At 38.4% G+C, this 20,741-nt stretch overlaps 1 pseudogene; it reads right to left on the bottom strand.

The window, feature by feature from the left end:
* Positions 1 to 7,405: 7,405 nt before the first annotated feature.
* LOC131427367 (tubulin beta-1 chain-like) lies at positions 7,406 to 8,751 on the bottom strand (annotated as a pseudogene).
* Positions 8,752 to 20,741: the final 11,990 nt, after the last annotated feature.

A 20,741-nucleotide genomic window follows, 5' to 3' on the forward strand; every position in this document is an offset into this window, starting at 1 on the left:
ACGGCTAAAACTTATTTAAAGTAATGAATGTAACGCTTCCTAACACCTCTAACTTACAAAAAAGTAACGCATGTAATACTTCGTAACACCCGTAATTCGCAAAAGAGGAACGCACGTAACATTTTTTAACGCCAAATACGTATACAGAGTAACACATGTCACGTTTCGTAACGCCTATAACTTACAAAAAGTAACGATTCGTAACGCCTGTAACTTACAAAATTAACGCTTCGAAAGCCTAAAATTTAGTAAAAGTTAACGCATGCAACGATTTGTAATATTTATAACTTCTAAACACACAAAACATATAAAAAGTAACGCAGTGTAACTTACAAACGAGTAACGCTTGTAACGCTTCGTAACGATTTTGACTTACAAAATGTAATACTTCATAATACTCCGTGATTCCTATAGCTTACTAAAAATAAACGCATGCAACGCTTCGCAACGGCTGTAATTCACAAAAGAGTAACGAACGTAACGCCTACAACTCACACTAAAGTAACGCATGTAACGCTTCGTAACGTTTATAATTTACTGAAAAGTGACGTATGTAACGCTTCGTAATTCTTATAACTTACAAAAAAGTATCGCATGTAACACTTTGCAATACCTTTGTCTCACAAAAGGGCGACATATATAACACTTTCATTGCCGTTTCAACCTTCCGAGCGAACAGACGTGATTTGGATTTACTGCGAAAGCATTGAAAACCAGTTGTGTGTGTGATAAAGTGGTTGGACGATATTGCGTGATAGACAATAGTGCTTTTTCCTCTGAGAGGTTTTTTTTCGCGTTATATAATAGAACAGTGCCTTATTGTGAGCGGTCGATCGAAACGGTACCGTTAGCCGGTTATTGTTCCGCCGATCAAGGCCAAGTGTGCGGATTATAAACAAGCGGCCATTGTTCCCTGTGTCGATTGTGATCGAACATTGAAGTGTAGTGATACCGTTAGTCCATACAAACTATAAACAGTTTATTTGTGCCTTTTCCTCGGTGAGGTTTTTTGCACCTTCGCACCGAACCGTTAGCTGGTGCTTTGTGCTTTTCCTCGTAGAGGTTTTTTGGCATCAATTGAAGTGGCAATCGACCAAGAGCAGGTCTTGGCGACCGTTCCTTGCATTTGTACAACAAGCTAAGTATTGCCTTTTTCTTTATTCTTATTACTTATTACAGTTTATTGTTGCATCCCTCTTATAATTTACCACTTGCCTAAATATAACCTCGTGCTACAGTAAGCACAATGAGTCCTCCCCCTCCAGACGAAGAAATGAAGACAGATCCTAATCCGCCTGTTGTTGACAGTAATAAAACCCCCCGGATTAAGGAATATTCCGATGAACCCTCGCTATCGACCGATCCATATGTGGTGTACTTCCGGACCAAATCTAAAGATAAAACATTGAATTTATTGACATTAAATAAGAACCTGACGTCACATTACCCGACTATCACACAAATAGTAAAAATGCGCTCCGACAAACTCAGGGTCTCGTTGACCAGCTTAAAGCAGGCTAATGAGATCGTTCGAAATGAGCTCTTTACGCGGGATTATCGCGTATATGTACCAGCCCGCGAAGTCGAAATAGACGGCGTGGTCACAGATGCAGGTTTGACTTGCGCAGATATTCTTGAGCACGGGGTTGGCGGTTTCAAAAACCCCTTACTCAAGAATCTGAAGATACTGGATTGCAAACGCTTGCATTCAGTATCGATCGCCGAGGATGGGTCAAAATCTTATCCTCAATCGAACTCGTATCGTGTGACCTTCGCTGGTTCGGCTTTGCCAAATTATGTCCTTCTGGACAGGGTTCGTCTACCCGTACGTCTCTTCGTGCCGCGGGTTATGAACTGTACTAATTGCCAGCAATTAGGACACACAGCCTCCCATTGTGCGAATCGGCCCCGTTGTTCGAAGTGTGGAGAGTGTCATGCGGATGGCTCTTGCGGAAGAGATATTGAAAAGTGTCTCTACTGCAGTGAGGGTCCGCATGATCTCTCAACATGTCCCACCTACAAATTGCGTGGAGATAAGCTAAAGCACTCTTTGAGGGAACGCTCCAAGCGCACATTTGCAGAAATGCTAAAGAGTGCTACACCACCAAGCCCATCTGCAAATCCCTATGCTTGCTTGTCAACAGACGAGTGCGATTCAGACGACCCTCTCGAAGGCACATCTTCGGCCATCCCTCGTAGCAACAGGAAAAGGAGAAATATTTCCTCTCATAAGCTACCTAGTAAGGGTTCGAAGGTGGCCCTTGAGGGGCCTCCAAAAGTAACAGCTAATGGTAGTGTTAGTAAAACACCGAAGCAAAGAATAGCTCCTGATCTAAAAAAACTGAGATCTGATAAGGAGTTTCCAACACTTCCTAAGACAAACAAAAACTCAATTGCCCCTAAAGACCAGTCAAAGAATCAACCAAATGCTGGATTTATTAAATTCTCTGATATAGTGGACTGGATTTTTAAAACTTTCAATATCTCTGACCCCTTGAAAGGTATTTTGATGACCTTTGTACCCGTAGCTGAGACGTTTTTGAAACAGTTGACTGTAAAATGGCCCCTTCTTTCAGCGATTGTATCCTTCGATGGCTAATTTATCCAATGAGGTCAAGGATTTGATCACTGTTTTACAATGGAATTGCAGAAGTATCATCCCAAAAATTGATTCCTTCAAACATCTATTATATACCACGAATTGCGATGCATTTGCATTGTGCGAAACTTGGTTAACTTCTGAAATATCTCTCAACTTCCACAATTTTAATATTATTCGTTTGGATCGAATCCCCCTATGGAGGAGTACTTTTGGGAATCAAAAAGTGCTATTCCTTTTATCGAATTAACCTCCTCTCGATACCAGGTATTGAAGTTGTCGCATGTCATGTTACAATCAAAGGTAAGGACCTTTGTATTGCTTCCATCTACATTCCCCCTAGAGCCTCGGTTGGGCATCAGCGGCTCAGTGATATCATAGAACTCCTTCCCGCACCAACGTTGGTTTTAGGAGACTTTAACTCACACGGTACGGGATGGGGTTGTCTTCATGACGATAACAGATCAGCTATGATCCATGATATTTGTGACAACTTCAATATGACAATATTGAATACGGGAGAAATGACACGGATTCCTGCACCACCAGCAAGACCAAGTGCGCTGGATTTATCCCTTTGCTCGACATCGCTACGGTTGGATTGCAAGTGGAAGGTAATCCCCGATCCTCACGGTAGCGATCATCTACCTATCGTAATTTCAATCGCCAACGGATTAAGACCATCGGAGACAATCAATGTTTCGTATGACCTCACACGAAATATTGATTGGAAATATTACGCAAATGCGATGTCTGAGAAACTGGAAACAACACAAGAACTTCCTCCGGAGGAAGAGTACACGCTTTTGGCTGGCTTGATTCTCGACTCCGCGATTCAAGCTCAGACGAAACGTGTACCCGGAAAACTAACATCCTTCCTCCCAATCCGTGGTGGGACAAAGAGTGCTCATCACTGAACGCGGAAAGATCTTTAGCATTCAAAAAGTTCAGAAAATATGGAACACCTGATAATTATAGAAATTACGCAGCGCTAGATAAGCAAATGAAGAACTTAGTTAAAGCAAAGAAACTAGGTTACTGGCGACGGTTTGTTGACGGATTAACAAAAGAAACATCGATGAGCACTCTTTGGAACACAGCCCGACGAATGCGAAACCAAAACACCACGAACGAAAGCGACGAATATTCCAACCGTTGGATATTCGATTTCGCTAAAAAAGTATGTCCAGACTCTGTTCCGGAACAGAAGATCTCCCGCGCCGCGACATCAAATACAAACGAAACACCGTTTTCGATGGTAGAGTTCTCACTTGCGCTCTTGTCATGTAACAATAAGGCCCCGGGGTTAGACAGAATCAAATTCAACTTGTTGAAGAATCTGCCTGACACCGCCAAAAGACGCTTGCTGAATTTATTCAACAAGTTCCTCGAGGGTAATATTGTCCCACACGACTGGAGACAAGTGAGAGTTATCGCCATTCAAAAACCTGGGAAACCAGCCTCCGATCACAATTCGTATCGGCCGATTGCTATGCTTTCCTGTATCCGGAAGTTGTTCGAAAAAATGATTCTCTTCCGTCTAGACAATTGGGTCGAAACTAATGGCTTTCTTTCAGATACACAATTTGGTTTCCGCAGGGGTAAAGGAACGAACGATTGTCTTGCGTTGCTCTCAACAGAAATTCAAATGGTATTTGCTCGTAAAGAACAAATGGCATTAGTATTTCTAGACATCAAGGGGGCTTTTGATTCAGTTTCTATAAATATCCTATCTAAGAAGCTGCACCAGCATGGTCTTTCGCCGGTTTTGAACACCTTTTTATATAATCTATTGTCCGAGAAACACATGTATTTCACACATGGTGATTTGTCGACAATAAGATTTAGCTACATGGGTCTTCCTCAGGGCTCATGCTTAAGCCCCCTTTTATACAATTTTTACGTAAAAGATATCGATGAATATATCAACACATCTTGCACGCTAAGACAACTTGCCGACGACAGCGTTGTGTCCATTATAGGATCCAAAACTGCCGATCTGCAAGGACCATTACAAGATACACTCCACAACTTGTCCACGTGGGCTCTTCAACTTGGTATCGACTTCTCTACGGAGAAAACTGAGCTGGTTGTATTTTCAAGGAAGCGAGAACCAGCACAACTACAGCTTCAACTAAGGGGTGAAACCATAGCTCAGGTCTTCACATTCAAATATCTCGGGGTCTGGTTCGACTCCAAAGGCACCTGGGGATGTCATGTTAGGTATCTGAAACAAAAATGCCAACAGAGAATTAACTTTCTTCGTACAATAACCGGATCATGGTGGGGTGCCCACCCAGGAGACCTGATCAGGCTGTACCAAACAACAATATTGTCCGTAATGGAATATGGATGCTTCTGCTTCCGATCCGCCGCGAACACCCATTTCATTAAACTGGAAAGAATTCAGTATCGTTGTTTGCGTATTGCCTTAGGTTGCATGCAGTCGACTCATACGATGAGTCTCGAAGTGCTTGCGGGCGTCTTACCGTTGAAAAATCGATTCTGGGATCTCTCATATCGATTGCTAATCCGATGCGATATCTTAAATCCGATGGTGATTGAAAACTTCGAAAGGCTTGTCGAGCTCAATTCTCAGACCCGTTTTATGTCCTTGTATTTTGATTACATGGCTCAGAATATTAATCCTTCTTCGTTTGTTTCCAACCGTGCTCATTTGTTGGATACTTCTGATTCTACTGTGTTTTTCGACACATCCATGAGAGAAGAGATTCGTGGAATTCCGGATCACGTGCGCCCTCAAGTGGCCCCAAATATTTTTTATAATAAATTTAGAACAGTCAACTGTGAAAAGATGTTTTACACTGACGGATCAAACATCAACGAGTCCACAGGCTTCGGCATCTTCAATCAGAACATCACCGCTTCGTACAAACTCAGTGATCCGGCTTCAGTTTACGTCGCAGAATTAGCTGCTATTCAGTACACCCTCGAGATCATTGAAACGTTGCCCAAAGACCATTACTTCATTGTCACGGACAGTCTAAGCTCAATAGAAGCTCTCCGGGCAATGAAGCCAGGAAAGTATCCCCCATATTTCCTGGGGAAAATACGGGAACACTTGCGAACTTTATCTGAACGGTCTTATTCAATATCGTTAGTCTGGGTACCTTTACATTGTTCCATTCCGGGAAATGAAAAGGCAGACTCATTGGCTAAAGTGGGCGCATTAGAAGGTGATATTTATGAAAGACCAATCTGCTTCAATGAATTTTTCAGTATTTCTCGTCGAAGAGCACTTGAAAGTTGGCAAACTTCATGGAGTAATGACGAACTGGGACGATGGCTACATTCCATTATCCCTAGGGTATCGACGAAACCTTGGTTCAGGAGGATGAACGTGAGTCGCGATTTCATTCGTGTTATGTCTCGGCTCATGTCTAATCACTACACATTCAACGCACATCTTCGGCGTATTGGGGTCATGGAGAGCGGTCTCTGCACCTGTGGCAACGGTTATCAGGACATCGAGCATGTCGTATGGTCATGTGTGGGGTATTGTGACGCCAGGTCTGTTTTAAAGGACTCCCTCAGGGCCCGAGGTAGACCACCTGATGTTCCGGTTCGAGATGTGTTGGCGAGTCGGGATATATCATATATGTTACTCATATATAAATTCCTTAAACACATTAATATACAAGTGTAATCTGCGTTAGTTACCCCTGTTCCTCGACTGATGCGAAGAAGAAACTCCACCCACAGGTTCGACACTAACATCCGCCCGAATCTCCCCATCCCTCGTCTGTCCACCATCTTCATTGAAACTAACAAGATCTTTCTGCTGTCACTAAATTTTCTGCTTCCCCCTCCCACGTTTTTTCACCATCTCGATGTCAACTAATTAGATCTTTGTCGTTCTTAGTCATTTGTTCCCATATCCCCTTTTTACTCTGTTCTCCGTAATATTTACTTCTCTGTATATTTTTTTTTCATTTTCCTCCGTAACATCATCATCATTACCCACGGACGGCCGCTGTAGTCTATGAGATGAATATGGGCCACCCGCGTGGTATTCGTAGTCTGGGGGTGTCCCCCGCGAACCCACACGGACAGAAAAAAGCGGCTAATACCAAGATACTTACCAACGTGTTACATTCAGTACGCCGGCCGGTGCCGATTGCCAGCTGAAGGCGGGATCTGCCAAAGTCATTACATTATCTTAATATACTATCCTAGTTTTAAGTTATTTGTTAATTAAAATTAGAAAAAGCCCTTGGTATCTTAGAGCTTAAGCAGTGTGCCTTAATAAATTATATGATTGAAAAAAAAATATATAACACTTTGTAACACGTATAAATTCCTTAAAAGTAACGCATCGTAACTCGTATATCGCAAAAATCTAACCCTTATAACGGTTTTTAACATTCATAATTTCCACAAAATAATGCATATGATTAGTACCACTCAATTTAAAAACATTATCGTATGCAACGCTTTCTAGCTTTGTTAACTTAACGTTTTATGCGGCTGCATGGCCACCCATGGAAGTTGACCATCAATATGAACTTCGCTTTCTGAGCAGCCTAGATACCGTATAGTGTCGGTTACGGTTTCCCAACTGGCTAAGAATAACGCTACGGTCTACCTGTATCTTATTTTCTTCCAAGAATTGATCCACTGGTTTCCTGTTCCATGTTGTAAAAGGCCACAAAAATAGGAACTCCTAAGTCAAGGTGCATTTCCGTGCCGGTGACTGAATGGCTGCAGGAGGGTAAACAATGCAGTCGTGAACGGAATATCTTGGGTTTTTTTTCCCTTGCTGTGTTAAGGGGCGGGTAGGGACACTTGTGTTTTCTTTTGCTGAGCTGGCAGTGGTTACAAATTTGCGATTTTTATTCTGCTGCTTTAGATTTAGTTGTTCAGTTTTGTTTTAAATTTGCATGCTACTTGCCGGCTTTAGGTTACGTTTATTTCTAAACTTTGTTTTTCATTTTTGCCTCATGTCTTTTAGTAGCTTTTCACTCTGTGATCAACACTTTCCATAGTTCTTTCGGGAAATAAAAGAACGTTGCATTCTCTCTGAATAGGTTTCACATAGCGATTGGGCGAGGAAATTAATCGAAGGAAAAGTGGCACAGAGGAAAGAGAATGCTTGGAATGAGAGAAGAGAGTTGCTTCAGAGGAAGGTTTGATGAGGAAGGTTCGTGGGTGTGGGGATATGTGTGTGTGTGTTTTGAGAGCTAGATTTAGTTTTCGTCAACTTCAGCCTCCTGTTCTTCGTCGAATTCAGTATCCTCGTCAGCGGTGGCTTCCTGGTATTGCTGATATTCCGACACCAGATCGTTCATGTTGCTCTCGGCTTCAGTGAATTCCATTTCGTCCATACCCTCGCCAGTGTACCAATGCAAGAAAGCCTTACGACGGAACATAGCGGTGAACTGTTCTGAGATGCGCTTGAACAACTACTGGATCGCGGTCGAGTTTTTGATGAAGGTGGCAGACATTTTTTTTTTGTTTTTTTTGTTTCAATTATAGAGGCTTTAACATCTTAGGTCATTCGCCTCTTCGGACCAGAAAATCTTTCTGACCCTATGTGCGGGGTTGGGAATCGAACCCAGGCGGGCTGCGTGAAAGGCATCGACTATCCCATCACGCTATACCCGTCCCCAAGGTGGCAGACATCTTCAAACCTCGTGGAGGAATATCACAGACGGCGGTCTTGACGTTGTTGGGAATCCATTCAACGAAGTAGATGCTGTTCTTGTTTTGAATGTTTAGCATTTGTTCGTCGACTTCCTTCATCGACATTCGGCCACGGAACACAGCAGCAACAGTCAGGTATCATCCGTGTCGTGGATCGCAGGCGGCCATCATATTCTTAGCATCAAACATCTGCTGAGTCAGTTCTGGAACGGTCAGAGCACGGTACTGTTGCGAGCCACGGGAGGTCAGCGGGCGAAACCGGGCATGAAGAAGTGGAGACGTGGGAATGGTACTATGTTGACGGCCAATTTTCGCAGATTAGCATTCAGTTGACCAGGGAAACGTAAGCAGGTGGTAACGCCGGACATTGTCAGCGAGACGAGATGGTTCAGATCACCGTAGGTTGGAGTTGTGAGTTTCAGGGTTCGGAAGCAGATATCGTACAGGGCTTCGTTATCAATGCAGTAGGTTTCGTCGGTGTTTTCGAATAATCATTTATTAGTTTCGTTATATCTTCTTATAGTTAAACATTTGAAGAATTTTCTGTGAAATTTTCAAGCCTATTGGAACGAAAGTCTGGAAGATATGGACCTATGGCTATCTCATTCTACGAAGAAGCAAGAGCTCGGCGCACAAGTCCAAGATTTCTACTTCGATTGACTTCAAAACTTGACAAAACATTCTTGAAATGTTTCGTTTTAATAAATTATAAAAGAAAAAATATGATTTTTTGAAAATGTTAGACCCTGCGAGCAACCTGGAGTAATTAATTGTTTCCATTGATTTTATAGACAAAAATCTTTAAACGCGTTTTCATCGAAAGCAGGGTTTGAAAGTCCGTGTCCATCGTCATTCAAATACTACTGCACCAATTTTTTTTCAAATTTTGCACACACTTTCTACATATAAAAAACCAGACCCCAACGTTTTCCTTTTCGTTCTTTGTTACTTTGGGAGGGTTTTACGGCTACAAAATGGCGGATTTTTTCGTGAAAAATCGTAGTTTTCACTTTGAACAACCACCAAAAATTTAGAAAAATCAAACAGAAACGTTGGGCTCTAAAAAAACTTCTACTTTTACTATGCTGCGTTCATTTGTTTCATTTGTGTCTCTCGTCTCAACGAGATTGGCAGGTTAAATAAATTACTTTCGAAATCTAAGGACTTTAATGTCGGTTTCTTAAGAACTTGGTGAGTGAACTTAAGATGGTGAGTACTTGCCTGGTGAAGGTGATGTACTTCACTATCTTTTAAACACTCACTTTCCAGGATGTATGGATCCATCAGCTGTCTTCCCGAGACTTTTTCAGGTAGTTACGATTCTTGGGCCCTTGCTCGAAGAACTGTGACGATTGAATCAGTCAAATAGGCAGTTGAGAGTTTTGATCCGTACAAGTCTCCTGGAAAAGGGTTATTCTTGATTGAAAAGGTCTGCTAACATTGACTTCAGGATTAAAAGAGCTTGCATGGTTTTCGGCCAATGCAGACGAGCTTTTGGAAAATCATGGGGACTCAAACCCAGATACATTTATTGAATCTACACAACTATTGTTAGACCAATTTGAGTATGTGGATGTTTTGTATGGTGGCAGAGAGGAGAAGTTGCGACAGCTCAGTCAAAGGATAGGAATAATAGCGATGACAGGAGCATTCACGACAACTCCTTCTGCTGCTCTAGAGGCGCTACTGTGCATTATCTTGTGCATACCGTCTTAAGGTTACAGGGCTTTGGAACAGTAACCCTTTAGATTGTGCTACCAGCCACACTCGCTTGTGGTCTCAAATGGTTACGTGGGATGAGTATTTACTCGCTCCTAGTGACCTAACTCTCACACGCAATTTCCCTTTCAAAACATTCAATGTGAGCTATCCTCTTCGTGAGGAATGGTTGTCTGGTTGTTTGGAACGACATCTTGATGAACACATAGTTTGTTATACGGACGGTTTTCTGTTGAATGGTCGTGCTGGTGTCTTCTGTCATGCAATGAGGTTAGGGCAGTCTCATTCACTTGGTAGATACTGTACTGTGTTCCAAGCAGAAATCTACGCGATTTTGTGTGGAGTACAATCGGCACTTCAGCAGAGAATCTGTGGTAAACGAATTTATTTTTGTTCCGACAGCAGCATTAAAAGTGCTTAGTTCGAATGATTCACGGTCGAATCTAGTGATCGCATGTCGAACTAAAATTGAAGACCTCAGCATTTCAAATGCTGTTTACTCCTTACGGGTACCAGGCCATTATGTTATTACTGGAAATGAATTGGCTGATGAGTTGGCTAGAGCTGGTGCAACGAATGATTTCGTTGGTCCAGAACCAGCTTTACAACTAGTTGGATAAAGCACAAGATTTGAAACTGGCGCAGCTTGCAAACTTGCACTCAGACAAAAGCAGTTTTACCAGATTTGAATTTGAAAATGTTAAAGTGTCTGCTGCATTTTTCCAAGCATCATTGCAGAATCCTGGTCAGAGCTCTGACTGGACATTGCAAACTCAATTATCACATGGCTACTATTCAACGGTCTGAGTATTATTCGTGTGATTTGTGTGAATGCGATTACGGTACTTCATATCATCTGATATTTAGCTGTGCCGCATTGACGCAACTACGTATCCAGGTTTTTGGTTCTCCTTACATGGTTGAGTCTGCGTATGCAGAGCTAAAATTAAAGGATATTCTATCGTTTTTCACCCAATGTGGTAAGGAGCTATAGTCAGAAGGGTTCATCGTTCTTCCTGGAGTGAACGACTCCTTTCTGTATTCACCTTAAACAGGTTTTAGCAGATTGTTTGGCATCCTTTATGGGATGCCGAATTTACTTATGTTCGTACATACTGCGAATCGTTCTGCATTCTTACGGTGTAATCTACAGCTCCATACCCCCTCTGGATGCGAGACTGCAAAAAGGTATCTTTAGAATTCATCCACCAATAAAGAAGATTTCGATATTTTTGTGTGGGTGACTTCACCGCCTTATCCTAGTAGTAGAAAGTAATTCCGATGTTGGAAATCGTATCCAGATCAAATTTGAAAATTCCGTATGGGACCACAAGGCCCTTCATTTGAACCTACATTTGTGCAAACCGGTATGCACACACTGACATTACTCGACGGAATGCGTCGATTGGTGTATGACTCTATCTAATCTGTTTTTTCAACTGAGTATATAACCTGTCTATACGAGAAAAGTTTAAGAATCGTCTTATCATATATGTTACTCAACTGTGAAATTCACTCAACTGTGAAATTCACTCAACTGCTAGCTAATTTTTGCATTTTGCTCTATCCTGTCTACATTAACATTTCCACCATATAGGGTAACGATGCTTCCTTTCATCTCATATACTAAAACCGAAGTCGAGTAATCCGCAAAATAACATGGTGATTCAGCTAATGGGATGACTCCAATAACCCTACATTTCAACTTTTCACTTAAAATTTATCCGCTTCGTTGCCAATGCGTAGAGCATCTCCAAACCGACACCGATTGATCAGATGTGGCAACTTTTTGCTGAAGGATTGTAGTGGCTGCTTTCCTGATTGTTATTTTCGGAAAATTTGTTTCATTCCCTCCTCCAATGGAGGTGCAATGGAACCAAACTAAATGAATATTTGCAGAAAGGTGCCACTTTCCTCGGAAGAACCAGCAGCAAAAGCAGCAGCTTCTCAAAACAAGCGGAAAATCATTGATAATAGAGCAATAGCGAAATGAACCAACGGGAAACAAAGTTTCTTCCATCAAGCTGCTTCGCTCTCTTACTACTTTTAAAAGTTTTCATTTGGATTGGATGAAACAACTGTGGAAGCTCTGATTATTTCAATGATAACAGCGCAAACTTTCACTGCGTCGGGTGTAAACACAAAGTGAACAGTTGCATAACAGAGGCACTTGTCAGTAGAACAACTTTCGAGCAAGTTGAGACAAATGAGTGAATTTTCTAGAAGTAATTCAAGCTTTCCAAATTCACTGACCACAAATTAATACTAACACAAAGGCAACACCAACCAATTAAAGTCGTTCGAAAACTAACACATGACGACTTCAGGAAAAAAAACATTTCGTACGCAAATGAAGCCAATATTTACCTAATCGAACCGGGCTGACCAACCGTTTTGATGAAGCGGTCATCATCGATTCCAAATAACCGTGAAATCATTCCGCTTAATCATCATCATCATTTCGAAACCGTTGCGACCCGTGCAGGCGGCTCGTGTTCTGTTTGCCCAACAATACGATGCGCTTTCCGCAAATGTTTACAGTGCCAAACCTTTTTGGTGGTTTCGGTTGCTTTCAATCACTTGGCACCTCAAACCAATTCGCTTATACTGTGCCTGCAGGCAGCCGCACTTCCAGGCGCATTTGCGATGGGAAAACCAATCTGTCAACACAAATAACGTTGTGCCTGGCAGTATCAGCGTCAGCACAAATTCACCCGGTCTTCACTGCTGATGGGATTCAATCATTTATGACAACTAGCGAGATACAGCTTCCACAGAATTGGCACAAAGCGGGATAGAGATAGAGAGAGCCGAAGTCAGAACATCAAACGATCCATTATGTGCTTCGACTATCACTAATTCATGCTTCTGAGTGAGTAGTCAATTATTCCGGATGATCTTAGTAGAAGCACGCTGTACAATCTATTGTACCGACTGGCTTATTCTTTTATACGTAATGCGGAATGGATCCGAAAGGTCATGTTCAATCCAAAGTGGTCTTCTGGTGTAGTAAAATGAATGCTTTTAGCAACACATTGGAAATGGTTCGTATTTAGAGCCTTGTATAACTTCTTATACGAAACAGTTCAATGACTACAAACCGTATAGCTCTTATAAGCCATCAAACCCGACCATTAGCAACCGACCTTATCTATCAGCCTAGGCCAGAATTCTTTGTTGTATTTAGCAAACGTTTCCATTCAGCTCGGTCTAAGGCCGCTCATCACCAGCCACTAGAAATAGGGTCCAAAGTGAAATTCATGTTGAAGAAATGTTATTATGGTTACCACCTTTCCGGGTTTCGCCTGGAATCGGCAGGCTTGGCGAACAGTCTCCGGTTCTCCAGACGAATACAAATTTCTCCGGGCGAACACAAATTTCTCCGGGAGAACACAAATTGTTCACAAAACTAAATTCCTATCACAGCCCGATCAAACTCTTTCACTTAAAAATGCCAGATCAAATAAAAAGTAGACCTAGAAAAAGAGTATACTTTCAAAAACAAAATTATTTTATTGTGATCTCCGAGACTAAGGAAGAGGTGTTTGACTTTTATTACAAATTTAGCATTTTGATATTCATTTTTTTTTTACGTTTCATCTTTGACTCATCAGTGCAGAGCAGTTCAAATTGAACTGCTTAGTGCTAAACTGAAAATAATGAAAACGGTTATGTGCCCTAGCACAAAATTTGGCTCACCCCTAAATGACCATACCTGCATCGGCCAGAAATAGTCGAAAACACGTTTTCGTTCGGCACGTCAGAAAAGACATTGCACTTCGTTGCAAAACAAAAAGTGTTCTGTAAGTAGCAGTAACTTTACGTCTGCTTAGCGGTTCAAATTGAACTGCCGAGTTTAGCACTAAGCAGTTCAATTTGAACTGCTCTGCACTGATGAGTCAAAGACGAAACGTAAAAATAATTAAAACGGTTATGTGCCCTAGCACAAAATTTGGCTCACCCCTAAATGATTTTGATACTATTTCTAATTTAAAAATTTAGAATGATTTATGCTCTCTGTGACCACTTGCTATCAAATATTCGGGACCTGAATATGACAATTGAATAAAATTCTTGAAATACCTGTTTCGACATACTTTGCCGCCTAATTATCAGTGTACATGACAATTGCTTGAGTAGTGCAGCAATCATATTGATCCTCATATTCGTATTTTTTTTGCTGTCTCATTCGTAAATTATCGCATCCAAAACAAATGAAGTATTTTCGTCTCTCACTGCAACAAAAGAGAGTATCAATGCCAACTTCACACGTTTCCCTACGACAAGACGAAACTGAAATAACATCTTCAGGGAGAATCAGTCGAATTTCAGTTCTCATTCTTTCTTCAATATAATGTAAATTTGTTATCGTAGGCTGAAAAAATTTCTTAAATATAAGAAAGCCACACAGAAAGAAATAATGAAATTTACACGCCATGTAAATCAATCGTAACATGGAATAGACATGGGTTGAATCGAAATTTTGATTGAAAACTTTCATCGATGCAAAACTAAATTGGATTGTATTGAATTTTCAATGAACATAACCGCATCTTTAGATTAACGCTTAGTTTGCGATTAAATTATATTGAAACCTACAGAATTGTAAAGTAACTTAAGTTTAATTACCTGCTCTAAATATGTGCATGAAAATAGATGTAAATTCACTATATATATATATATATATATATATATATATATATATATATATATATATATATATATATATATATATATATATATATATATATATATATATATATATATATATATATATATATATATATATATATATATATATATATATATATATATATATATATATATATATCTGTGCACCGGTAATTTGTTTGCTATGTTTGAGATAAGAGATTGGTGTTTCCGATAAGCTTAAATGATAATTTTCAACGCTTTCTCTGCGGATCCACTTCGATTATTTTTTTTATTGAAATTGAGAATTAATCAATTGTAATCATATAATTTTTAATGCCAAATAAAGAAAAATATTTCTCTCCGGTTTTCCTTATCATAAAACTGCATTCTAATTGACACACACAATTACTTTTTGATAAACTGCGTTTATCGCTTAGAAATAAGTGGTACATGACGAACCATTTTCGTATACTGCATTTTCCGCGTATATTTCGTTTCAATACAGATTGACATCAGGAAAAACTGAAATCACTGATGCTGTACGATATTCGAAGTACAAAGGAATGTATAAGGTACTCTGATTGGTTTGAACGAACGATATAGTAAATCGGTTTATTCTTACGTTCGAAAACAGAACTAACGGTGGGTAATGTCAGAAACAATAGTGCAGGGTCGACGTGGATACACAATGGTTTATTATATAGCAATGCTTACTACCACATGCGAATGGAACTTGGAGATGCAAATTATTTGCGTTGTAGGTTAAAACTAGAGGAAGATATATAATACACTACCAATGTTGGGGTCAAACTAAATCTGAAATTTTTGAATATCGACAAGCCGAAAATTGTCATCTAGATTTTTAAAATAACTTAAAATATCAAATGTTAAATGCTACTTGTAAGAATATTGTAAGAATTTTCAATAACCTTAAAACAATGTTTCCGAACTCCGAACCCATTCCATGTGTAGAGATTTGAAAATGTATCAACAACAATAATCATTGAAATCCACTCATCAAGATGTTGTTCGTGCTCTGATTAACACGTTCAAAACATCAGCAGTGCAATCCTATTTATCATAGGTATTTATTATAAATAGGAAATACTTTTGCTATGCTCGTGTGAGTTAAATGTTTTCGAACCAAGTGGTTGTTCAATCTCGATGATCAGGCTCACAGTTACCGTTGTTTCAAACGCTTCTAAAGATAAACATTAGAATCGGTCCTAAGTGCACATTCCTTGTTTTTTCTTTGTTTACTTTCCCTTTCAATTATTATAGATGAAAAAATGATAGTATGAGTTATTATTCTCTGCAAATAGTTAGAAATGAATTGCTAAGAGTGTCACAATAATCGAAAAAGAAAGTTAACCAAATGAATGAATCGCCATTTGCACTTAGAACGTAATCTAACGTTCATCGAGAAATAATATCAATGAATCTTCAAATCACCTAGTTAAAAGCGATTAAAATTAAAACAGAAATATAATTCTGAGACTACATCAGAGCTACCAGCTGTACCACATCTGTATCTAAAAATGTATTGAGAGCAGATCGATTTTTGAGCAAAAAAGTACATGTGTGTAATGTCAGAGACATAACTGGATGTCGTGAATACGAATAAAACTGACCCGATTTTTTTACACTTTCGAATTCGAATTGATAGTTGATCGATTGTGTGAATTGCGAAACTTTCCCCCTTTTCACTACTAAAATTTTAAACGATTTTTGACGTCGATTATCTCATTTCGAATTTGCATATTTCATTGAAAGAAACTATCAAGATGCTGTACAGGATTCATTTCTGCCTTTTAGAAGGACCAAATTGTGGAATTCTCTACGATATTTAGCACAGTTAAGAAAATTTATCTCGAACGATTTTCGCACAGCGAAAAGTGCACAAAGCAAATCTAATTATTTTGGATTTTCACTAAACTGATGATTTATACCTTCGATTTGCAAAGAAGTAATCTTAATAGTTCTTCAGATAACATTTAGAGCCATCAGAACAGCTGATTTTATATAATGTTGTCCACTGTTCGTTTCTTGTTTTCTTTCTCTCCAATGCAAACCACCAGCAGCTGATGCAAGCATTCTTGCTTGAATTGAAACTAGCTTTGCGTACAAACCGACACATTTGCTCGTAGTGCCAAATGATGCGAAACTGGTTTAATGCGTCTTCTCGCTTTGACGACCGGAAGGCAAATCAGAACCACGACCTGGGCGTTTGAGGTTTTTAACCACGCAGAATGTGCGCTCTTCGATGCCGCTGTTTGAATACGTCTTCTCGTCCCAACGTCTGCTTTCATCCAACGCACAAGAAAAATTGATCGATTTTCGACCACGGTTCCCCTTTTAAAACGTTCAGTCGAAGATATGTGCCTGACTACCTAAAAATCGTCGTCCTTGCGCGAAAAACCCAAGCAAAAGTAAAGAGTTTTCCGCGTTATTTTAAAATTTTCAGAAATCTTAATTTTTGGGTTGTTTGTGGTTATCTCACACTGTTCAAAATATTATCCTAAATTCCTGATCATATTTTTGATGAAATAGTGAAAGAATTATGTTCCTGCCATTAATAAAAGTCGAGATATTCACGATTAAGTTCTGCCCTTTCTTCCATATGGCTAATTTTGAAAAGGCGCCCCATAGTAAAGTAAGTCGTATTCACGACAAAAAAGGTCGCACCACCTGGTTCAATACTATGCAACGAAACAAAAAATTGAAAATCGGTATGTATCTGTATGAAATTTCAATTATCGGTATTTTAAGAAAGCCTATATGTATTACTATATCGAGTACAAAAAAGGTATAAATACCGATAAATCGGTATAGTATTGGCCTAAATAGTAAGTATAGCCTTTTCTGCAACCCAAGCTTCAAAAAATGTTGGAACGGTAACTTTGAGCTGTCACCATTGGAAAGGTATTATTTCCTGAAATAAAATGCACTAAAAACATGAAAAATAGGGTTGTCTCCCCAAAGTTATAGTGAAAACTGTAGATAGATGACCCCAGAAAAGGTGAGACTTTCTACAATGATCGTGAATATCTCGAAATTCAAAGCGATGACCTATTTATTTTTATACTTCATTCGATTGCTAGTGATACCAGCTACAATTTTCGCTCAACTACCATTCCTGCATAATCAAAAGAAATCATTAAACAATCGATGAATTTATAAATATAAATGAATTTTTCATATTTTTTTCAAATGTTTGTATATAACTAAAAAATTAAAGCGATGACATGAACATTTTTGTACTCCAAAATATTGGAATCATCACCAGAAACAATGTATTGATGAACAAAATTATATATCCGTTCAAAGAATCTCAAGAAATTTGGTACAAATACTGAGAATTTCTATTATTGGAAAAATTTCGCCAAACAAAATCATAACAAAAATTTTAAATTAGTTGACATATATTTTTTTATTATTTTAGTTAAAAATTTATTATGAACAAAATTTACAAAAAAACTGAAACTTGGATTTCACTGAAATTCTTGAAAATTTTGATAAATATACCTAAACTCTAAAAATAATTATATTTTTGTATTGGAAAAAAGATCTAAACATTTTCTATGTACAACGCAAAAGCAATTGATAACTACCAAAATTATGATTTTGTTTTAGGTTTTCTGTAAAATCTCAAAAAAATCGATTGAAGATCGGAAATGAATGAATATATTGCAGTTCGTGTTGATTTCATCTGTTTCAAAGAGACGTAGAATTTATTTTTTATTAATTATCTTCGTTTGAATGCCTTTTATTGAATGAACACCTACACCTATGTTATCAGAATTAATTGGCTCAAGTGGCATGTTCCTTTAGTTATTTGTAGATTTGTGCCTTGTCGTAGCTTCTCATCAACTTCCTGATGGGAAGGGAAGGATAAAAGGAACATGGAAGGGAACTGGGAATTGGGTGAGGTGGGAAAACAGCACAAAACATAAAGAAATAAATCATCCTGCATCCCCGAAAGAATGCTGAATGATCTGCAGGTGCCAAAATGCACGGTTAATAAAACCTCCAACCACCGAGAGGCCTACTTTCCCTAAATTGTGGATCCGGACCACTTCTACGGCAAACCTAAAACAAAATCAGAATTTTATTAGTTATCAATTGCGTTTGGGTTGTGCATAAAAATTGTTTGGATTTTTTGTCCAATACAAAAATATAACTATTTCTAGAGTTTTAGGTTATTTACCAAAATTTTTAAAATTTTCAGCGAAATCCAAGTTTCAGTTTTTTTGTAAATTTTGTTCATAATTTCCAACTAAAATAATAAAAAAATATAAGTCATAAAATTTAAAAGTTTTGATTTGATTTTGTTTGGCAAAATTTTCCCGATGATAGAAATTCTCTGTATTTGTACCAAATTTCTTGAGATTCTTTGAACGGATATATAATTTAGTTCATCAATACATTGTTTCTGGTAATGATTCCAATATTTTGGAGTAGAAAAATGTACATGTCATCGCTTTAATTTTTGAGTTATATACAAACATGTGAAAAAATACGAAAAATTCATATATATATATATATATATATATATATATATATATATATATATATATATATATATATATATATATATATATATATATATATATATATATATATATACATATATAATATATATATATATATATATATATATATATATATATATATATATATATATATATATATATATATATATATATATATATATATATATATATATATATATATATATATATATATATATATATATATATATATTCATAAATTCATCGATTTTTTAATGTTTTCTTTTGATAGAGCAGGAATGGTAGTTGAGCAAAAATTGTTGCTGGTATCACTAGCTATCGAATGATGTGTAAAAATATATAGGTTATCGCTTTCAATTTCGAGACATTTACGATAATTGTAAAAAGTCTCACCTTTTCTTAGGTCATTTATCTACAGTTTTCATTATAACTTTGGGTAGACAATCCTATTTTTCGTTTTATTTTCGATGCATTTTATTTCTGGAAGTAATACCTTTCCAATGGTGAACAAATTTTGAAGATCGGTTGACTAACAACAATGTTATGACTCGGTAAAGTTGAGGTTCTGATCCTTAGCTGCAGCAAGAAGTATTCTATCAGGTGGAAGATTATTTTGGCTGTTGTAGTTGTTTTCATTATAGTTATTGTAATTATTATTCATGTTGTGACTAATAATGTTATTACGATGTCGTTTTGTAGATGAATGATGCGTTGAAAGAATATTGGATCTGTTATTGTATTTTTTTCTTGAATTTCGCTTTTTGCGCCTTCTTGACTTGTCAGCCTCATTTTGCTGACGTCGGAACCTAGATTGGCGTGCGTCGTACTCACTCCAATCACCTTTTCATACCTTTTTGGTGCCTAATAAACGCCACCCAGTATAGTCGGGTTTTTACAGTTCAATTCGTCATCCAAACTGGGGCATGAGTCAGGTGTCGATGATGATGATACAGCAATTTGGAGCAGCAAACCTGTCAGAGTGAATGCGATGCGAAAACAATACATCGCATTGAATCGCTTCGCTTCGGTCTGTGTTCCGCACTCACTCTGACATGAACCTAAAGCAGGGTTTCCCAAACTATTTTGGGTCATGGACCCCTTTACCAAAATTAACTTTGGCCTTAGACCCCCATCAACAAATTCCTTTGAAAATTCAATTTTTTGCTTTTTTAATATTGATGTAAAATACTTACCAATTCCTGCGGATGGTTAAATAAACACAACTTTTTTTAGTATGTATATTTCAAATAACAACTTATATCAAACAATAGGGGGTCGATTTCTAGACCCCGTCGACCCCCATAGTCAGTTTTCGTTTACGTCGACCCTCGCAAAAAGGATATCGACCCCAAGGGGTCTATATCGACCACTTTGGGAACCCCTGACCTAAAGCGTAGCGATTTGCGTATGCGCTATGATTTAGTAGTCTGCGACTTTGTTGAAAGCGATAAAATTTCCCTCGTGTAATATTAAAAATTAGTCCTTAGCTATCAAGTAATATTTTTTAACCCTTCCAATCCTAAAACTATTCTAAGGTACTGATAACCAACGTTGTTGAAGCTGCTCATTCAAGT

The sequence above is a fragment of the Malaya genurostris genome, chromosome 1 (assembly GCF_030247185.1).
Source record: "Malaya genurostris strain Urasoe2022 chromosome 1, Malgen_1.1, whole genome shotgun sequence".
Classification (NCBI taxonomy): Eukaryota; Metazoa; Arthropoda; class Insecta; order Diptera; family Culicidae; genus Malaya; species Malaya genurostris.